At 38.9% G+C, this 19,638-nt stretch overlaps 1 non-coding gene across 1 annotated transcript; it reads right to left on the bottom strand.

Annotated features, from left to right (window-relative positions):
- Nucleotides 1-15,094: 15,094 nt before the first annotated feature.
- Nucleotides 15,095-15,201, bottom strand: LOC114044007. The gene has a single exon (XR_003569167.1). It is a non-coding gene; the product is annotated as a U6 spliceosomal RNA (small nuclear RNA).
- Between the last annotated feature and the right edge of the window lie 4,437 nt (nt 15,202-19,638).

Raw genomic sequence — 19,638 nt, 5'->3', positions numbered from 1 at the left:
AAAAAAATTTTAATAAAATAAAATTCTTTCTTTAGTGAAAATAGTGATTTTTTTTAAAAAGCCAACCATGGTAGGCTTCTAATAATGCTTAGAAATCTTGAAAATGACAATTGTGAGGTACTATTATCATTAAAAACAACACACAAAAGCTTTTAAACATGCAACAAAGTAGATCTATTATACAAATAGCTCCTAGATTCTCGTACAAAACATCTGCCAGTCATTTTAAGAGTTCACTGCACCAACAGACAAACACGTTACTAAAGTATGACTCAAGATTGCAGCAGAAATAAAAATAGGCTACTGTAAAGTTTAGATCACTTGTAAAAATGCACACCAACAAGAATAAAATGGATTTACTGGAAACAAGTTTCTCTCCCAATTGACCTCCCTGAGAAACTAGTCTTTCTGAATTCACAGGCTAGGTCAAAACAGCAACAAGTAGCAAAAGAAGTTTCCTGCAGTCTCACTGATCATCCAGAAACAAGGAATCCCACTAGAGGAAAGCAAAGGTGTAAATTGAATACTTCCTGGGTGCATGAGCCCTCAGAAGGCATACAGCGATATCCACCTTTGGAAACACTGACATAGGCTCCCAACTCAACCTGCTTGCCAAAGCAGCGTAGGAAGGCAGAGATAATCAGAGGGCTGCCTTCTGTTGGGGCACTGAGATGTGCCGTCCACCAGTGATCGTTGTACCCACCAGCCTAGAATAAAGTGCCCATTGTCTCAGCACTGTACTAATTGTGGAAAAAAAAAAAAAACAGCCCATGCAGTAAGCATAATAATTATCCAGACAAACAAGCAAAGGCAATCAAGGCAGAAATGAAAGGGGGGAAATACACTTCGAGACAAAGCAGCCCAAGAATGAAATTAATATTCATAATGGAAGGCTAGCCAGCAGAAGGTGCCTCATTCATGGGATGGCTATTGCATACAAGAGACCATTGTCTACACAACAAAAATCAGTATATGGAGAAAATTTTCATGTAGCCTCTGTGAACAGAAGAAAAGCTTTTCTCTCCCCAAACTCTGGTACCTAATCCCAGAATTCTGATCCAACAAAGTTGTGAGTTTTCCAGTCATTTTTCAAAAAGTTCTATTGCAGGGTTTGTTTCTACCCTGGAGTTTATATTCGCCCCCCCCCAACTTCCTCAGCTTTGCAGCTGGACAAATATGAGCAATATAAGATTAAAAAAAAAAAACACCTTCACACATACATTGTCCCAAGAAGGGAGGGGGGAGGAGGAATAGACTGAATATGCATAGCCTCATTAACTAAATTTAATTATGCCAAGCGGCATATTAATCAGTGGTTGCTCCAGTTACTGTATTCATTGTAAGGAGAGGTGGATTCCAAATTAAAAAGAAGCGTGGGGGACAATCGAATACTGATTAGGAAGCTGTTCACAATGTGATACAATACACTTTTCTAAATAATTATTCAAGGGGCCTGAATAAAGAAGTAGACTGTTCAGTTTTAAAGACCAACTCAAGAACAATTAAATAGGAGAGCTCTTTCTTCTTGCTCTCTCTGAGTGCTCCCATCTCCATACGATCTCACACCAGCCAGGCTGGTAGACACTGTAAAATTTGCATTTTTTTTTCTTTAAAAAGAGAGAAGAGAGAAAGAGAGAGAGAGAGAGAGAGAGAGAGAGAGAGAGAGAGAGAGAAAGAGAGAGAGAGAGGTCCTCAATAAAAACTCAGTGCTGCCTTTTTAAAAGAAGGCCCATGCTCCCCTCCACAATAGGAGGGAAACCCTATCTAAGGCACTGATGTGGAAAGCTTCCTTGAACTTGAGCCTGAAACTTTTCAGACGGCGAACTTTATAACACGTGCATTGCAACAATGGAGGAGTTCAAAAGGAAGAGGGAGAAAAAGTTTGGAGGGGGTTTGGGGCGGGGTGGAAAAAGTTATCATGTCAACTTACCATCCACCAGGTCCTGGCTGACATGTCATAACATAGCTGCCATTTTATGGAGCTGTCCGACGCTTTCCCAGACATTACGCTGTCAGCAACCTTCATCAGATGCAGCTCAATGGAAGATAAGACACCTAATCAGGAAAACATCAGCAGTGGCTTGCTGGGCTACATGTAGGCCAATCCTTATCACACTGCATCATGGGAAAAGCTCCTTTATTAGCAGGAACTCCAATCTCACAGATATAAAGACAAGGATCAGTTCTTCCCCCCCACCCCACTTTTTTTTTTTTTTGGTGTGTCTGAAGGGATTGGTGAAACTCGCTAGCGTTCTTTGTGTATCATGTGTACAAGAGTTAAATATCTTGTAAGTGGGCGGCTAACTGCTTTGCTGGGCTATGCAGACTAAAGTTTATTTGCATTCTTTTCTGTTGTATATTGTTTGACATGGTCCATGGTCCGTGCTGAGAAGATGAAGGGGAGGGTGGATAAGGGGGGGAGGGAAGGGAAAGAGAGCTGTAATTGCTCAGAATTAATATCTCCCCCAACAGAGACATAACAGTTTCATTGACACAATTGGGGCATGGTTCAGATGTCACTGAACACACACCACATTACACACACACACACACACACACACACACAGTGGAACACACAGGTAGCAGCTGCAGCTGGATTCAGCTGAGGTTGCCAAAGGCTACAAACTCCATTCTCATATTGGACATATGGAAACAGTTTAACTCTTTTGAAATCACTGTTTGAGAAGAATTCGGCCGTCACAGAGGATGTCAGCATCAAGAACGGGGATGTGACCATTCGGTTTCTAAATCAGGGGAGGAAGGGCCTGGTGTCTATCCTCACCAAAGATTGTCTATAGGTATTGTCTTCATCTGGGGAAGGCTGGAGAAGGGTGAAGGGGTTGGGGGAAAGTTTAGTACTCTTATCTGAATTTAGGCACCAGTCTTCACTCATCCATCCAGTCTACTGCTCTCTGAAAAGGATGCATATTTTTCTTCAGCTTTGATGAATTCTATTTCCTATTGAGTTTTCACACAATTCTGCCAACAAGAACACAGAAAAGACACAAATATTTATCACTGACAGCACTTAGTACTGAATATATTTTTCTGAGTACTTGAAAATCTTAAATATTTCAGCTAATATCCCACTTGACCACAGATAGACTATATTCTAAGTGAATATTCTAAAATTTAGCCTTTGAAATATCATGGTAGGGGCAGCTAGGTGGTGTAGTAGATAGAGCACCAGCCCTGGAGTCAGGAGGACCTGAGTTCAAATCTGGCCTCTGACACATAATACTTATTAGCTGTGTGACTTTGGGCAAGTCACTTAGTCCCAATTGCCTCACCAAAAAAAGAAGGGAAAAAAAAAGAAATATCATGGTAAACAAGGTCCCAATTGTATTCAAACTCCAATCCCCCACCAAACAGAAAATCCAGTAAATCCTTATGAATGGTGTTTTTATATCTTCCTTAGGGGTTTCCCTGGATGCAAATGTTACAACTGAGTATTTACTATCATGGACATTTTTAACATTACCTTCAATTCCTCTTACTATCATCTTTGGAAGGTTTGCAATGTTAATATGATTTTTTTTTTCACAACTCAAGATTTAATCTGATTTGTCATACAGTCACAGAATGTTTAGAACTCAAAGAGATTGTAAAGATCAATTGTCCAACCCCATTTAATAGAGGAAGGAAAAAAAAGTTCAGGAAAGGAGAGCAACATGTCCAAGGTCACAGAGAATGGACATTTGAAAACTGAATTACCGAGTTTTTATTTCCACCACCCATTGGAAATTCTCTTATTTCCTCTGCACATTGAAATTCAGTTATTTCCATTGCCCATTGGAATTCTCTTCAATTTTGTAAATTTCATTGAAGGAATGTAGCTGCAGCAAAAGACATTTCTTGAAGGTACTTTATTCTCAATTTGGAACAAATGTCAGCAATGCTTTCAGAGCAAGTTCTGAATATTCCTTGACCACTACATTGGTAGCTCAAGAACCAGCCATTTTCCAAATCAATCCAGACTTTCAGTATATTTTTTTCCTGGACAACAGCTTTCCCTTCTTATTTTTCCACTCTATGTTCATTTTGTGCCGATGTTCTGTTTGTGGAGAAAATTTGGAGAACCTTGAATTTTCTGACCTACTTTGACATCTTCCTAGAACTCTATCCAAGTACTTGCAAATCTTAAATGATTCAGCTAACATCTTAACTGACAGATAGATGACATAACTGATACCTGACTCAGACTTTCAGAGGACATTTCTTACTTTTTCTGTTCTCTTCTCTATCACTTGTTATGTATAGGTAGGGTGACAGAGTGGAGAGAGGGCCAACCTTGGACACAGGGCACAAGTCCTGCCTCTAACACTTAGTAGCCAGATCTCAGGTCTTCCTGACTCAGACTATTACATCACACTACAATGCCTCTCCATGTGAGCACGTCACGATGTCTCATTGCCCTAGGCAGCTCTCTTAGATACAGATTTTGGGAACTTTATCAGTGTGGAGAAAGTTGCCCACACTGATAAAATCACAGGTCTGGATGACAAGGAAAAATTCTTTTGCAGAGTGTTTCTTGAGGTACTGCCTTAAAAAAAAAAATTGCCAAACCAGAGGAGCAAGAGAGACGTGAAAGTCCTTCTTCAAAGTCCCATTCAATGTTCCTGTCGTTTTTTGACAGCAGTACCAGGTGCTCTCATGGTCTGAATATGGAACACTTCTGCTTGCGTGAAGACCCAACAGGACTGAGATCTTTTTACTTTGTTTTGCAGGGGCTTACTTCAAAGGCTTGTCTCTGGGGAATAGAAAATCTCTTACCCTGGGGGATCCCTTCCGTCAACACTCAACAAAATTCATTCTTCAGGTAACCCTACAAGGTAAAAACAGATACAGCTTCCAGTGTATTTGCTGTCTGTCCATCAGGAAAAACAGCATGTACTAAGGTTTTGCAAGAGAATCAAGAGAGTGAAGACATTCATTTGAAAAGCAGAGGAAGGAAGCTGCTGCCTGATTGTGCCAATCAATACACTTACAAAGTGTCATAGAAGAGAAGGGACCAATTTGAGGATGCATATGTGAGAGTATAACAAGCCAACCCCCACTTTAATGCTTGTCTCCAAATCCTTTAATAAAGATGGCAAGCAGCAAGCCCAACATGCTGGTGTACACCCTGAAATTGTCAGGTTGTCGCTATAACTATCGGCATACCTGTTCTAAGTAGTAGAAGGTAGATGCTGACAGAAATGAAAAGCCAACAAGAAAAGAGAGGGAAAGAAAAGCAAGTCTTAGACAGAAGCGCCATTCATATACCAAAGTGTGGAGTGTCAGAAATCAAAAGGAGACCTGTGAATATGTAGCAACATAATAAGGAACTCTGGCTCTTGGAGTCATGAACTAGGTTCAAATCCTGACTGCTACTTACTGCCTGAGTGACCTGAGGTAAGCCATTTTACTTTCTAAGTCTTGCTTTCCTTAGCTGTAAAATAAGAGGGTTGATCAGATGACCCTAAAGATCCTTTCCAGTTATAAGTCCTATGAACTATGATTTAGACAATCCCTTGTTTAGGGATTGTCAATCTTTTAAAATAGGTTGGAAGGTTCAAAGTCTTGATCAAGGGCAAATCTCTTACTAGTATCTCCTAAGTGGGAGGGAGAACATTTATTTACCAATAAGGGTCATTCTTACCAGGTAATTGCTCTGTTTGGGAGGCAGGGTGTTATGGGAACAATTGGCATACATGTCAATTAAAATTGACCCACATGACACAGGTTGAGACCCCTGAACTAATCTAATCAACTTCCATAACAAAGCAACAGGCATAGTTGATCAATAGATATAATCTAACTTGACATTTTAAAAGCTTTTTTATTGCCTGACACTCAGTAAATGGGGAAAATGAATATCCACACAAGCACTAGTCAGCCATGTGAACTTGGACAAGTCACGGAAACATTGGGGGCTTTAATTTCAACATCTGCAAAATAAGCATAAGTGACTTAGATGAGCTTTAATGTCTCCTTCTAGCTCTCATAGTCTATGATCTCAAGTGTGAGGTGAATGAACCCATAAGTCAATCTAAAGCATGATCATTTAATATAATAAATATTAATTGAGTTTCTACTGTGTTGAAGGCACTGTAACAGGTATGTTGCAAGCAGGGAGAGAGTGAGAGAGAGAAGGAGAAAGAGAGAGAAAATGAGAGAGGGAAAGAGAGAGAAATAGAGAGAATGAGAGAAGAGAGAATGAGAGAGGGAAAGAGAGCTAATGAAAGAGGGAAAGAGAGAGAGAATAAGAGAGAGAAACAGAGAGAGAATGAGAGAGGGAAAGAGAGAATGAGAGAGAGAGAGAAAGAGAGAGAGACAGAGAGACTTAAAGAGAGAGAAAGAGAGATAATGATAGAGGGAAAGAGAGAATAAGAGAGAAAATGGGAGAGGGAAAGAGAGAGAAAAAGAGAGAGAGAATGACAGACAGAAAGAGAGAGAAAGAAAGAGAGAGAGAGAGAGAGAGAGAGAGAGAGAAAGAGAGAGAGAGAGAATAAGAATGAGACAGTCTCTGCCCACAGGGAGTTTACCATCTGGTAGGCAATGTCAGGCCTGCATACAAGTAGTGTCTGGAACAGAATGATCATAAAAAATGTGTGTTGACTGTAGGACAAATACCTACTATAATCACAACTGACCCAGGGCTTACAAAGTGCTTTGCCTTCATTATCTCATTAGAGCCCCAGGAAACTTCGTGTGGTAAGTACTATATGGCTCATTATAGACAGAAGAGAAAATTCGTAACCCAGTGTATCAGAAGAGGAATTAGAAGCCAGATCTTCCTGAGCAACTAGAAGTCCAGCACTCAGACCACTACGCCACACTCCAAAACTGGTAAAGCTTGAAAATGACACTAAGACTTGGGACACCTTGTATAAGGGAAGGCATAATGTGAAAATTAATAACACAAGTGGATGGTGCCATGCAATTTCATAGGCAGCAGAGATTACTTCCAAGTGGGGAAAGGGAGGTGGAAGTGAGAAAGTTTTATAGAAGAGGTAGCATTTGACCTGAGCATGTGACATTTAAGCTGGTTCAGGGGCACCAAGCTGAAGGAAGGAGGAATTACCAGAACCTTGGGAGAAATGATGATGATGATGTTATCTGAAATTTATATAGCACTTTAAATTAGCTCATTTGAGCCCCATAACTTCCCTGTGAGAAAGATACTTCAGCTATTATTAACCTCATCTTACAGATAAGTAAATAAACTCAGAGAATTTGACTTGCCCATGGTCACCCAGTTAGTATATGTCAAGCAGGATTCAAACCTAGGTCCAGCATTACGTCTACAACACAAAGTATATCGTGACCACCGGCATGGAAAAAAAAACAAAAACAAAAACAAAAAACCCACAACACAAAGACAGACACAAGACACATAGATACTGAAATGTGTGCTAATCCTCCAGTACTCACTAGGAATGATCAGAGTCTTATCAGAGTGCCACATTCTTGAATAGAAAACTATTGAGAGATGTGGAGCACTTGGAGACATTTTAGAAGATAGCCATGGAAATGCTGAAGGATTGGAATACGCAACACATAAACCAACACAAAAAGAACTAGGTTTATTTGACCTGCAAAAGAAAGGGCTCAAGGAAAATTTTCTAATAGTTTTCAACTATAGGAGTTTTGCAGTCAAGTCAATGGAGTGGCCAAGCAGTTAAGAAAATGAGTTCAGGACTTGGGTGTTTCCTAAGAATTCTGAATGGAGTTTAGACTAGGTTTCGGAAAAGAGAAACTACAACAAACCAGAAAGATTGTATGTAAATATTGTCTAGGTGGTTGGAATATGTGACTTTCTCTGGAGTTGTTTTAAAAAATGAGATACATTCGTTTCTGTTGGACAACCATAGGGCTAGCTTCCCAGTCATCCAGCCAGCTAACAAACCAACAAGTATCTCTAAAACTCTTATTACGCTAGTACTCTTCTAAAGACTATGGAGACTACCTTAGAAGGATAAGATTTATCCCTCAACGAGTTTGCAATATAATTGAGAAAACAAGATTAACACACATGAAACAAAGGTGAATAATACTAAGTAGAATATAGTCTAGGGTTCAATTGTATGGTGTAAATACTAACTAACTTTAGAAGTTCCAAGCTTAAGGAGATTGGTGAGCAGTATAGTCATCAAGGAAAGATAGAGACACTGAAGCTGGGCAGGATTTGAAAAGCAGAGTGGAGAAAGGAAGACATTTCAGATTGTGGATAGGAAGAGAAAGGGCACATGGAAGGTTGTGCTTCTCTCCAAGTCTTCCCGTCTGTCTTCAATTGGGGTGTCAGAAGGGGCCACGATATCCTGGTAAGACTCTCGCCAACCCTGAAAATACTGGAAGGCTACTTCATACCTTTCATAGGCAATCTTCCATATCATCCTTGATCTCTCCCCCAGCTGAAAAAAAAATGCTCTCTTCCTCTTCAAATTTCCCCTGAACACTTTTTTGAAAAATTAATCAATTAATTTTTATTAAACCCATACTATGTGCCAGAAACTGTGCTAAGCACTAGGGATACAAAAAGAGACAAAAGACAGTCCCTGCCCTCAAGGAGTTTACAATCTATGAGGGGAGACAACATGCAAACAAATATATACAAAGCAAGCTATATATGGGATAAACAGGAAATAATTAACAAAAGGAAGGCACTAGGATTAAGAGGGGTGGAGGAAAGCTTCTAGTAAAAGATGAGATAGTAGTTCAGACTCACATGAAGCCAGAGAAGTCAGTAGGTGGAACTTAGGAGGGACAATATTTCAGGCATGAGTGACAGCCAGAGAAAATGCCTGGCAGCCAACAGAGGGAGTGTTTTGAGAGATGGAGTATTTTGTTTGTGCAAGAGCTATAAGGACAGTGTCACTGGATTGAAGGGTATGTGTCCAAGAGTAAGGTATGACAAGACTAGAAAGGTTGGAGGGGCTGAGTTACGACTGCCAAAAAGAGGATTTTGTATTTGATCCTAGAGCTAATAGGGAGCCACAGGAGTTGGAGGGTGAGGGTGGGATGACATGATCAGACCTGTGCTATTGGAAAATCATGTTAGTGACTGAATGAAGGATAGATTGAGGTGGGAAGAGAATTGAGGCAGGCAGACCAACCAGCAGCTATTGCAATAATCCAGATTTGAAGTGATAAGGGTTTGCACCAGAGCAGTGGCAGAGGAGAGAAGGGAGCATATTAGAGAGATATTGTGGGGCGGAGCCAAGATGGCAGAGGGAAAGCAGTGACTGTCTTGAGCTCTCTCCCAAAGCCCTCCAAATACCTAAAAAAAAAAAATGGCTCTAAACAAATTCTAAAGCAGCAGAACCCACAAAAAGACAGAGTGAAACAAATTTCCAGCCAAAGATAGCCTGGATGGTTGATCGGTCTATCTGAAAGCCATGATCAAAAAAAGAGCCTAGACATCATCTTTCAAGAAATTGTCAAGGAAAACTGCCCTGATATTTTAGAACCAGAGGGCAAAATAGAAATGGAAAGAATCCACCAATCTCCTCCTGAAAGAGATCCCCAAAGGAAAACTCCTAGGAATGTTGTAGTCAAATTCCAGAGTTCCCGGGTCAAGGAGAAAATATTACAAGCAGCCAGAAAGAAACAATTCAAGTATTGTGGAAACACAATCAGGATAACACAAGATTTAGCTGCTTCTACATTAAGGGACCACAGGGCATGGAATATAATATTCCTGAGAGCAAAGGAGATAGGATTACAATCAAGAATCACCTACCCAGCAAAACTGAGTATAATCCTGCAGGGGAAAAAATGTCATTCAGTGAAATAGAGGACTTTCAAGCATTCTTGATGAAAAGACCAGAGTTGAATAGAAATTTGATTTTCAAATACAAGACTCGAGTGGAACATGAAGAGGTAAAGAGGAAAGAGAAAATCATAAGAGACTTATTAAGGTTGAACTGTTTATATTCCTGCATGGAAAGATGATATTTGTAACTCATGAGACCTTTGTCAGTATAAGGGTAGTTGGAGGGAAAAAAATTATATGTATGTATATGTAGATATAGATAGATAGATAGAGGGCACAAGGTGAGTTGAAAATGAAGGGGTCATATCTGGAGAATAAAATTAAGGGGTGAGAGAAGATTATAGAGGAGAAGGAGAAAGGGAGAGGTAGAATGGGGTAAATTATGCCACACAAAAAAAAAAAACAAACCAGAAAAGAAAAGGCTCTTACAGTGGGGGGGAAACAGTGGAAGGTGAGAGGGAATGAGTGAATCTTATTCTCATAGGATTTGACTTAAGGAGGGAATAACATACACACTGGAAATCTCTCTTACCCTACAGGAAAATAGGGGGGGAAGGGGACAAGAGAGTAGGGGAATGATAGAGAGGAGGGCAGATTGGGAAAGGGGGTAATCAGAAGCAAATACTTCTGAGGAGGGACAGGGTCAAAAGAAAGAATAGAATAAATAGGTGGGCGGGATAGGATTAAGGGAAATAGAGTTAGTTTTTCACAGCATGTCTATTATGGAAGTGTTTTGCATAACTGCACATATATAACCTATATTTAGTTGCTTGCCTTATCAATGAGGGTGGGTACGGAGGGAGGAAGGGAGAAAATTTGGAACCCAAAGTTTAAAAACACGTTTAAAAAAAATGTTTTCACATGCAACTGGGAAATAAGAAATACAGGAAATGGGGTACAGAAATCCATCCTGCCCTACAGGAAAATTGAAGGGGAAGAGGATAAGAGAAGGGGGGAGAGATAGAAGGGAAGGCAGACTAGGGGAAGGGGTATTTAGAATGCATACCATCTTGGGGTGGGGGGAGGGGCAAGATGGGGCAAAAATTTGGAACTCAAAATCTTGTGGAAGTAAATGTTGAAAACAAAAAAATAAATAAAAATTACCGTAAAAAAAAGAGAGAGAGGTATTGCAAGAAAATCAACAGGCCTTGGCAACAGATACACTATGTGGGATGAGAGATAGTGAGGAGTCCAGGCTGACTTCTAGGTTCCAAGCCTAAGAGACTGGGATGGTAGTGTTACCCTCTACAGTAATAGGGAAGGTAGGAGTCGGGAGGGTTAAGGGGGAAAGACAATAAGTTGTTTTGGACAGGTTAAGTTGAAGATGTCTACTGGACATCCAGTTCAAGACTCTGTCTGCATTTCTCCTCTGCCACCATGACATCTCTGAAATCCCACTACATATTTTCATAAGTCCAGCTCTGAAAGGGTCCAATTCTTCAGCTGGACCGAATAAGAGGGAGCCAAGGGCTAGCTAAAGATCTTGAGGTCTGTGGAACAATTGCATAGTTTCGACACCAGGGTGAGATACAGAAGAGGGCTGGAAGACTGAAGGAATTAGAGAAAGGGGAAGATAGTTGGTGAAGTAGACTGGGATTAAAAGTGACTGTGCTCCCCCAGGGTGGTCAAATGCATTGACCACTCATGGAGTGCAGGTAGCAGCATCTAGAGGGAAAGATGGACCCTATTCTTCTCTCATCAGCCCTGAAACTAAGTGGTACTCTATTCATTGCATGAACTAGCTTCCCCTAACTATTCCTACTTAATAGGTGGGACACCTGGATTTATTAACATTTGGAGCATTAGGGAATCTCAGAGGTACTAAAGAGGCCCAGGTTTTTATGAAGGGTGCACAGTCTCACTCGGGCATGTCTAATTGGTTTCCTGCCTTCCTGAGGTCACTGGCCTGGAGGAGCCAGTTAGCAAGGCTGCATGGGAGATTACAATTTCTAGTGTGAAAGGTTCTTTGCTGACCCATTGCCCTCTCTTACACGAGTGGCATAGCAATCACAAACCAGAAATCCACAGAAGCCAAAATGAAGCTCTGCTAAGTTTGCATATAAACAGATGAATCCAACTTACATACCCTGAAACATTCTTACTGGAATCATTGCCTTTACCTCTTGCAGGTGAGCCAACCAAAATAGTAAATGATAATCAGCGATTATAGAAAATTTACCTTCTTTATTTGGCAACAGAGAGAGAACAGGACTAGGGGGCCATCTGGAATTTCTTCTGCCACAAAGTCTGGACTGTACCAGTGCCTTGGCATTCATGATATCTGCCAATCAACAGGCACTCCCTTACCATCTTAAAAGACGGCTTCCAAGCAATTTGCTCCAAATGGTCTCTGGCCGCTGGATCTATTTTGACCTGATGCTGAAATGACCTCCCTCTCCACTCACCTGTCACTGTGATTGCCCTGTACTTATAACCATTCATCTCGCTAATGACAAAAGGCCATTTTTGATACAGCTGGCAGAACTTTCAACTGCCCAAACAAGGATAACAGAGCACTTAAAGGAACAAAATGGTCTTGTTTTTGGACTTGGAGGTGGACTGATAATGTTCAGATCTCAAACTTTTCTTGGAGTTTCCTGACAAGAAATTTGCCTGAAATCAGAGATACAGCCTCCAGTATCCTTACAGTATATGATTTAGAAATCTGAGACAAAGCGGGTATAAAAATCAAAGTTCATTCCTTCTTGCAGGAGTTTCTGAATTGCAAGATTTTTTTTTTAGTATAATGGATATAAGCTTTCAGAAAATATGACAATCAGAAACTATTTTTTCAACTGTTCCTAAGTAGTAGTTTGATGATGGATAAAATCTTTTTTATAAATGACTTGGTCAGAGGGCCCTAAGTATATGTGGTGATAACTGCCTTTAAAACTGTGAGAAGGAAAATAATGAAGAAAGCAAAGAGAAAAGCAGCATTGTCTGCAAAGTAGTGACACATTTTAATGTACCCCTTTGCAAAGTAGGTTTTGCCAAAAGATAGAAGTTCTCTGCAAATAACGTTGGAAAACATTTTGACAGGCCCTGGGCAAGTACAACATATTAATAACAAAGATAACTGTAAAATCCCAAAGGCTCTGATTGAAATGGGTGATAGATGGCTACTCAGTGCCTTGCAGAAGAACAGTTCTTATGAAAGAACAATGGCAGAGACTGATCTCATAATTACTATGTCAGGCTCGTCTATTGCCAGATTTCTTAAGGCAGGACCATATATAGGGTGAAGGAAATTTCCTTAGCCAGAAAACCTGGGACTGTATCATGACATTGGTGGCATTTGTCTGTCAACAAGTGCTTTCTGGTCTCAGGGGATCATTAGAGCTAGGAGACATGTTAAAGGTCATCTAAGCAGCTCTCTTCATCTCACGGATGAGAAAACTGAGGCCTAGAGAGAGGAAGGGATGTGCCTAATATCACAAAGGCAATTAGGGGCATAGCCAGGATTTAACCTCAGGTGTTTTGACTCTCCTTCCATAAAGTCCTACTCCTAGGCCAACTCTTTTAACTGGAACGTGCTGTTTGCATAGAGTCAACACATTAGTTTGTTAAAGCAAATGCAAAACTTAATGCAAAGCTAGAAGGAAGAATACAAAAAAGATGTTATGCCTTGCGATTGAAACAACTCAATCTTGACCTATTCAAAAAGTTATTGCTAATAAATATTGGGCAAAGGATGGAAGAAAGGAAATAGATGTAGATTATAATAATTCTAGCTGTGTGACCCTGGGCAGGACACTTAACCCTGTTTGCCTCAGTTTCCTCATCTGTCAAATGAGCTAGAGAAGGAAATGGCAATCCATTCCAGTACCTTTCCCAAGAAAACCCCAGATAGGGTCATGAAGAGTCAGACACGACTGAAAACAGCTGAACAAAAAAAATGATAATAATAATTCTTAAAGATGTTTAACAATATATCAATTACCACAATAAGAAGACCAAAAGAGAATAAAAAAGACCTTCATCAACAAACACATGATAATCTGAGAGTTGGCAGCCAAAAGCAACATGAGTGTAGAATATAATTGTGCGGTTCAGTCATTTTTCGGTTGTATCTGACTCTTTGCGACCCCATTTGAAGTTTTCTTGGCACAGATACTGGAGTAGTTTGTCATTTCTTTATCCAGCTCATTTTTCAGATGAGGAAGTAGCAAACGTGACATGCCCACGGTCATACAGCTATCAAGTGTCTTAGGCAAGATTTGAACTCAGGAAGAAGAGTCTTTCTGACTCCAGGCCCCTCACTCTCTCCACTATGCCACCTTGTTTGTAAACTCATTTGTAAAAATATTTTGAAGGAAAACGATAGAAAATGATCATTAATAATACCTCATAACACAAAGAAAAGCAGTAAAGAGCAATATCACAAAGTCTGGCAAAAGGTTCAACTAAGTAGGCATCCTGAGGGCATTTCCAGATGAAAACAGAAGGACAGCAAAAAGAAGAAAAATGCAAAAGATCTGCAAACTTTTTTTTATAGCAAACTTTTTTTCTACCATCAAGCATAGTAGAGACATCATGCTTGGATTTTAACATCACAGTCCTAGATATTCTTATTGAGGAAAGAGAAATGGTGCTAAAGAGAATAAAATCTAGACTAGGACGTGTGTTACAGCATGTGACATAATTGGCTGAGTCAGGAAGAAGGGATTCAAAGTGTATATGTAGGAAAGTAAGGCTGTCAAAGGCATGAGGGAAAAAGCCTCAGACCTTATTAATATAAAAAAGTCAACTGAGAAAAAACCCAATTCTCAATACAACTACTTTCCCATCTACATAGAATTCTGAAAATCATCTATACTTGTATTGAGGGCATCCTTGATAAATAGGGAACAGATTGTCTTTCACAAACAACATTCCCCAGTAGACCATATCTGTACTGTCAAAGAACTGACTAAAAGATGTAGAAAATGCAAGACTTAGAGAATCCTAATGTGTTATTGTTTGTTGGTTATAAAAGTAATTTATGTGTTGTCTCTCTGAATTAGAAGATGAGCTTCCGTTTACCTCGCTTTTTAAATATTATATATATATATATATATACATATATATATATATATATATCCAGAACATAGCACAATGCTTGATATGTAGTAAATGCTTAATAAATTATTTTTTCATTCATTTATCTTCTGGATTTCAGAAGAAAGAACATTGGTTGTAGAGTCCTTGCAGTGAACTTATGGGAAGACATGACTAGAATTTCCTAGGATAGTAAGACACGGATGAAATAGGATTAGCTTTATTGGAGGAAATATTTAAACTGGTAATATCACAGAGCCATTACAGTATTTGAGTTTTCTAATTTCAGGTCTTCCCATTACTCTGTGTTTTCTCTTCACAAATTTGCATGTCATCTTTTCACAGGAGCCACGCTAATCTCCTCTGTATGGTCCCAATTTTAATACATGTGCTGCTAAAGCAAGCACAACACCATGTTTTCTCTCATATCCCTGAGAATGTTTATCCACTCATCCTGCTCTAGGGCCCAAGTAGCCCACTTATCCTACCATCTCTACTGGTTGTCCCTGGATTCCAGACCATGCTTTAGTTTCACAAGACATCCAACTATTCACCTCCTCAGAACAAAAGACCCCTTCTTGGTCCATGCTCCTTTATTGTACATTGTCTTCCCCTCATTAGAATATAAGTCCATTGAGGGCAGCGACTGTCTCTTTTTTTAAAGTCTTTATTGACATCATTAGGTTTTCTTTTTAAATCACCATAGTTTCCCCCAGTATCACCTTCCAAAGAGCCACCTTGTATAACAAATAGTATATTTTTAAAGACCAAAAGGGGGGAGGCAACATAACTGATCATTACACTTAAAAATTTGAAAATTTGTGTAATGTGCTACACTTGGGTAGCTCCCACCTCTGCAAGGGCATGAGGGTAGGAGTGGAGTGTCTTCTCACATCTCTTATTTTTCATATATGTTCTTTATAATTTTGTCACTTTTACTTTCTGTTACTGTTCTTTCCAATTACTTTGTTGTAGTCATTGCATATATTGTTTTCTTGGTTCTGCTCACTTCACTCTACATCAGCTTATGTAGCTCTTTCCATGAGGTACATATCCTTCAAGTTCATTTCTTAAAGCCCAGTAATATTCCATTACATTCATATACCATAATTTGTTTAGCCAATCCCCAAATGAGGGGCATCTATTTTGTTCCTAATTCTTTGGCAAATGCTGCCATAATGGACTTTTCTTCTTATTAAATGGCCCCCTTGGTGTAAAAGTCTAGTAGTGAAATCTCTGGGTCAAAAGGAATGGACATTTTAGGGACTGGCTCTTTTTAAAATAAAATTGTATCTCCAACTGTCTTTGAAACAAGATTATTATACATTTTGTATTTCTATGTTGTATTATTTTGAGCAAGAAAATCTCAGTATAACTAATTCAAGAATAACGTAGCTGACTATTACATATACCTACATTTTTGTGACTATTTAAATGGATGTATACAAATCAAAAGAACAATGTTGGAAAAGGAAGTTTTCTAGAAATGTATTTGTGTCGGAGGAAGTATGCTAGCATGATATACTTTGTTTCATTTGAGGAGATGTGTTTCAATTTGGTAAGATCTAAATATTCACTTTAATTGGAGTTTTTGGAGTAGAATCTATATTCACTTAACATTAGTCTTCCGAACATTTCTCAATATTTAACAACTAAGATTATGAAATTTTGTTGAGCTTTTTTAAGATATAAAAGTTGCATTAAAATTTTTATCATGAAAAATATTTGTATCTCCAGCACTTAACACAGTGCCTGGTACACTGTGATTTTTTAATAAATTCTTTTTCATTTACTCATCCTGTGTTTCTTCCTTCCCCGCATTTTTATAAAGTGAAATTTAGTCCAAATGAAAACCAAGAGCATCCTTCTAAGGGAGAAGAGAACAAAAAGAAGAACTCATGAACCATCCTTCCAATGAGCTTCACTTTCTTCTTGTTTTCTGCTTAGAGAGCTGGCCTCAGCATCAAGAAGACCTGGGTGAAGTTGTACCATTGACACATACTGGTGGCTATGTGGCACTGGGTCAGTTTTTTAACCTCTTAGTTTTCTAGGCAACTTTCTAAGACTATCATACTGTAAATCAGGTACAACTTTTATTGGTAGAGGGAGTTTCCTCATTAACAGCTGCCTATACCAATGCATGGAGGAAATGTCACTATTCTGTTCCTCTAGTAATATATCTAGGACAACTAGGTGGCACAGTGGATAGAGTGCTAGACCTTAAATCAGGAAGACTCATCTTCCTGAGTTCAAATCTGACCTCAGATACTTACTAACTGTGTGACCCTAGGCAAATCCCTTCACCCTGTTTTCCTCAGTTTATTCATCTGTGAAATGAGCTGGAGAAAGAAATGGCAAATGACTCCAGTATCTTTGACAAGAAAACCCCAAATAGGGTCACAAAGAGTCAGACAAGAGTGAACAACAACAAAGGAATACATCTAATCGTTAGTCATTGGACAAGGGTCTTGTATTTAGAATACCAATAGGTAAGTTAGTGATCCCAGATGGTCTAAAATTTTGTGATTCTCAGCATCCTTTTCTCTGTTTTCCACCAACCTGCTGCACAAGTTTCTGAGGGCTTAGTTTTCTCATTTTTAGAAAGGTTGCATTGGGCTCTATTATTTCTAAGCTCTCTTTCTAGCTTCAAAATTCTATAATCTGATGATCCTAACAAAGAAAATTTCAACTCCAGGTCAGCTCTTTGGTACCTGGGAGATTCAGAGCCCACACATTGAAAAGAAACAAAAAAAAAATAGAACATTTCAACTTCCCTCTCTTACCCTGATGATTCACACAGTTAAACCAACTTTGCCTTCAATTTTCTTTAAATTTTCCCCCTGGATATGAAATCAAGTATAGATCATGGGGATTGGTGTCAATGGAAGGGAAGAATTCTTCACATTCTCTTCACAATAGTACTTAGCCACAGTCAAAATATTGAATAGTTTAAAACCTTTGGCTTCATATGGTCTCCTTGGAAAGATCTGATGTAAGCACAATAAAAATTCCAATTACTGACTAGATTATTAACACAAGTTCAGACTCTGGCTCTATTGTTTCCTAAAAAAACAGGTCTTAAAAAAAATCCCCAAAATGAATTCCTTTGTTCCCTATCCTCTCTGCCCAATTTTTTTTAAACTTCACCTCCAGCTGAGACATAAGTCCAAGGTTGTAATCAAATCAGTTTCTTCCTTAAAAGTTTTTGAAAATGGAAACCTGCACCTCAGAGTTTTATAAATGAACTGAAATGGACATGACTTTGAGAAAGATGGCTTCTAAGAAGACACTCAGAACCCCCTCAGGGAATGGGAAGTTTGTGCTCCTATAGGTAGCTTTATCATGGACATTTTTCAATAATAAAGGAGTTAAATTCTTCAGTATTTTCCCCAGTGAGCTCATCATTTCAATAATGATCACATCTTTTTAATAAACCATAAAATGAAGAAGGGTTAGGCAATTCTATCTTAATATTATCCTGTGTTGGGGAAATATCTAGTGTTTTATACAAATCAGTTTACACAAGCCAGCTGTGAAGTCAGAGGACCTAGGTTCAAATCTTATCCCTGATTTATTAGTTGTGTGACCTAGGCAAGTCACTGAATGTCTGGAAGCTTCAGTATCCTCAACTATAAAATGAGGGGGTTGAACTAAATGACCTCTAAGGTCCCTTCCAACTCTAAATCTATGATTTTATGACTCAACGCTTTATCATCTTAGGAAAAACCAAAGACGGTTCCATTTCTCAAATAAAGAAAGTGTGGCATAGTTCACATTTTCTCTCTCAGAACTGTACCACGTTAGTAGGGGAGTTCTTATAAGGGCAGAATGAAAACGAAAGTTGTTGAGGGAATGCCAGATAGATGTATATTTTTTTTTTAGAATCACTAACTAAAAAAAAAATTCCTGATCCTGTGTTCCCATCCATTAAATTCATACTAAAATGGATCTGTGACTTAATCAATTTGAATGTTCCCTCTAATAATAGTGATACAACCTTATTATCATCTTATGAAATTTGTTTTAACTTCCTTAGTAAATGATGTATTTTAAAATTATAAATAGCAAGTCATACTTAAGGTTTTAAAGTTTACAAAATGCTTTAACCACGACTCAGCTAAGTGGAGGGTATAGGCATTATTATCCCCATTTTACAGATGAGGAAAGTGAGAAGTGAAATGTCTTCTTCATAGTCATATAACTAGAAAAGTTAGAAAGTCAACTTTCAAGTTCCAATTGGTCATGTGACTTTTGGAGTGAGACAGAATTTCATGCGTGTGTGAGGAAGAGAAAGGAAGGTTAAGTATGCCCTTTAAGCCAACCTGCACTACTCTAGTCACAATATTGAATTCTTATAGAAGAGTTACCTATCCCTTGACTTCCTCAATCCATGGTTTCCTGGGAGCAAGAGCTTGTGCTAATCATTGGTATAATGCAGTTCTGATCTTTTAACTTATATCTTTAAAAAATAACACATCTATTTGAAGACGAGGTGATGCAGGGAAGAAGTATCCCATTGATAACTTTCTACAGTTGTCAACACTGAGACAACAGCAACACGAACTAATCCATAGTGCCTTCTTCCAGATACAAGAGCCTTATCAAAGTTCTTCCTAGATCTTTGGCCATGCAGACACAAACTCTGTTTTTGACTTATGTCCTTGTAAATTCTAATTCTAATCTCACAATTTTTTTAAAAAATCATGAAAATAAGACATTTCTTCATTTTGCGGATCTGGGGCCCAAGACTCTACACACAGTGCACCCCCTCATTCACTGTTGAGAGTGGTATTTCCAAATAAACCCTTCCCTCAACTCCACCCCCAACCCAAAGAGATGGTGGA

The sequence above is a fragment of the Vombatus ursinus genome, unplaced genomic scaffold (assembly GCF_900497805.2).
Source record: "Vombatus ursinus unplaced genomic scaffold, bare-nosed wombat genome assembly UNPS02014770.1, whole genome shotgun sequence".
Lineage (NCBI taxonomy): Eukaryota > Metazoa > Chordata > Mammalia > Diprotodontia > Vombatidae > Vombatus > Vombatus ursinus.
This window is presented reverse-complemented; position numbering and strand designations above follow the sequence as displayed.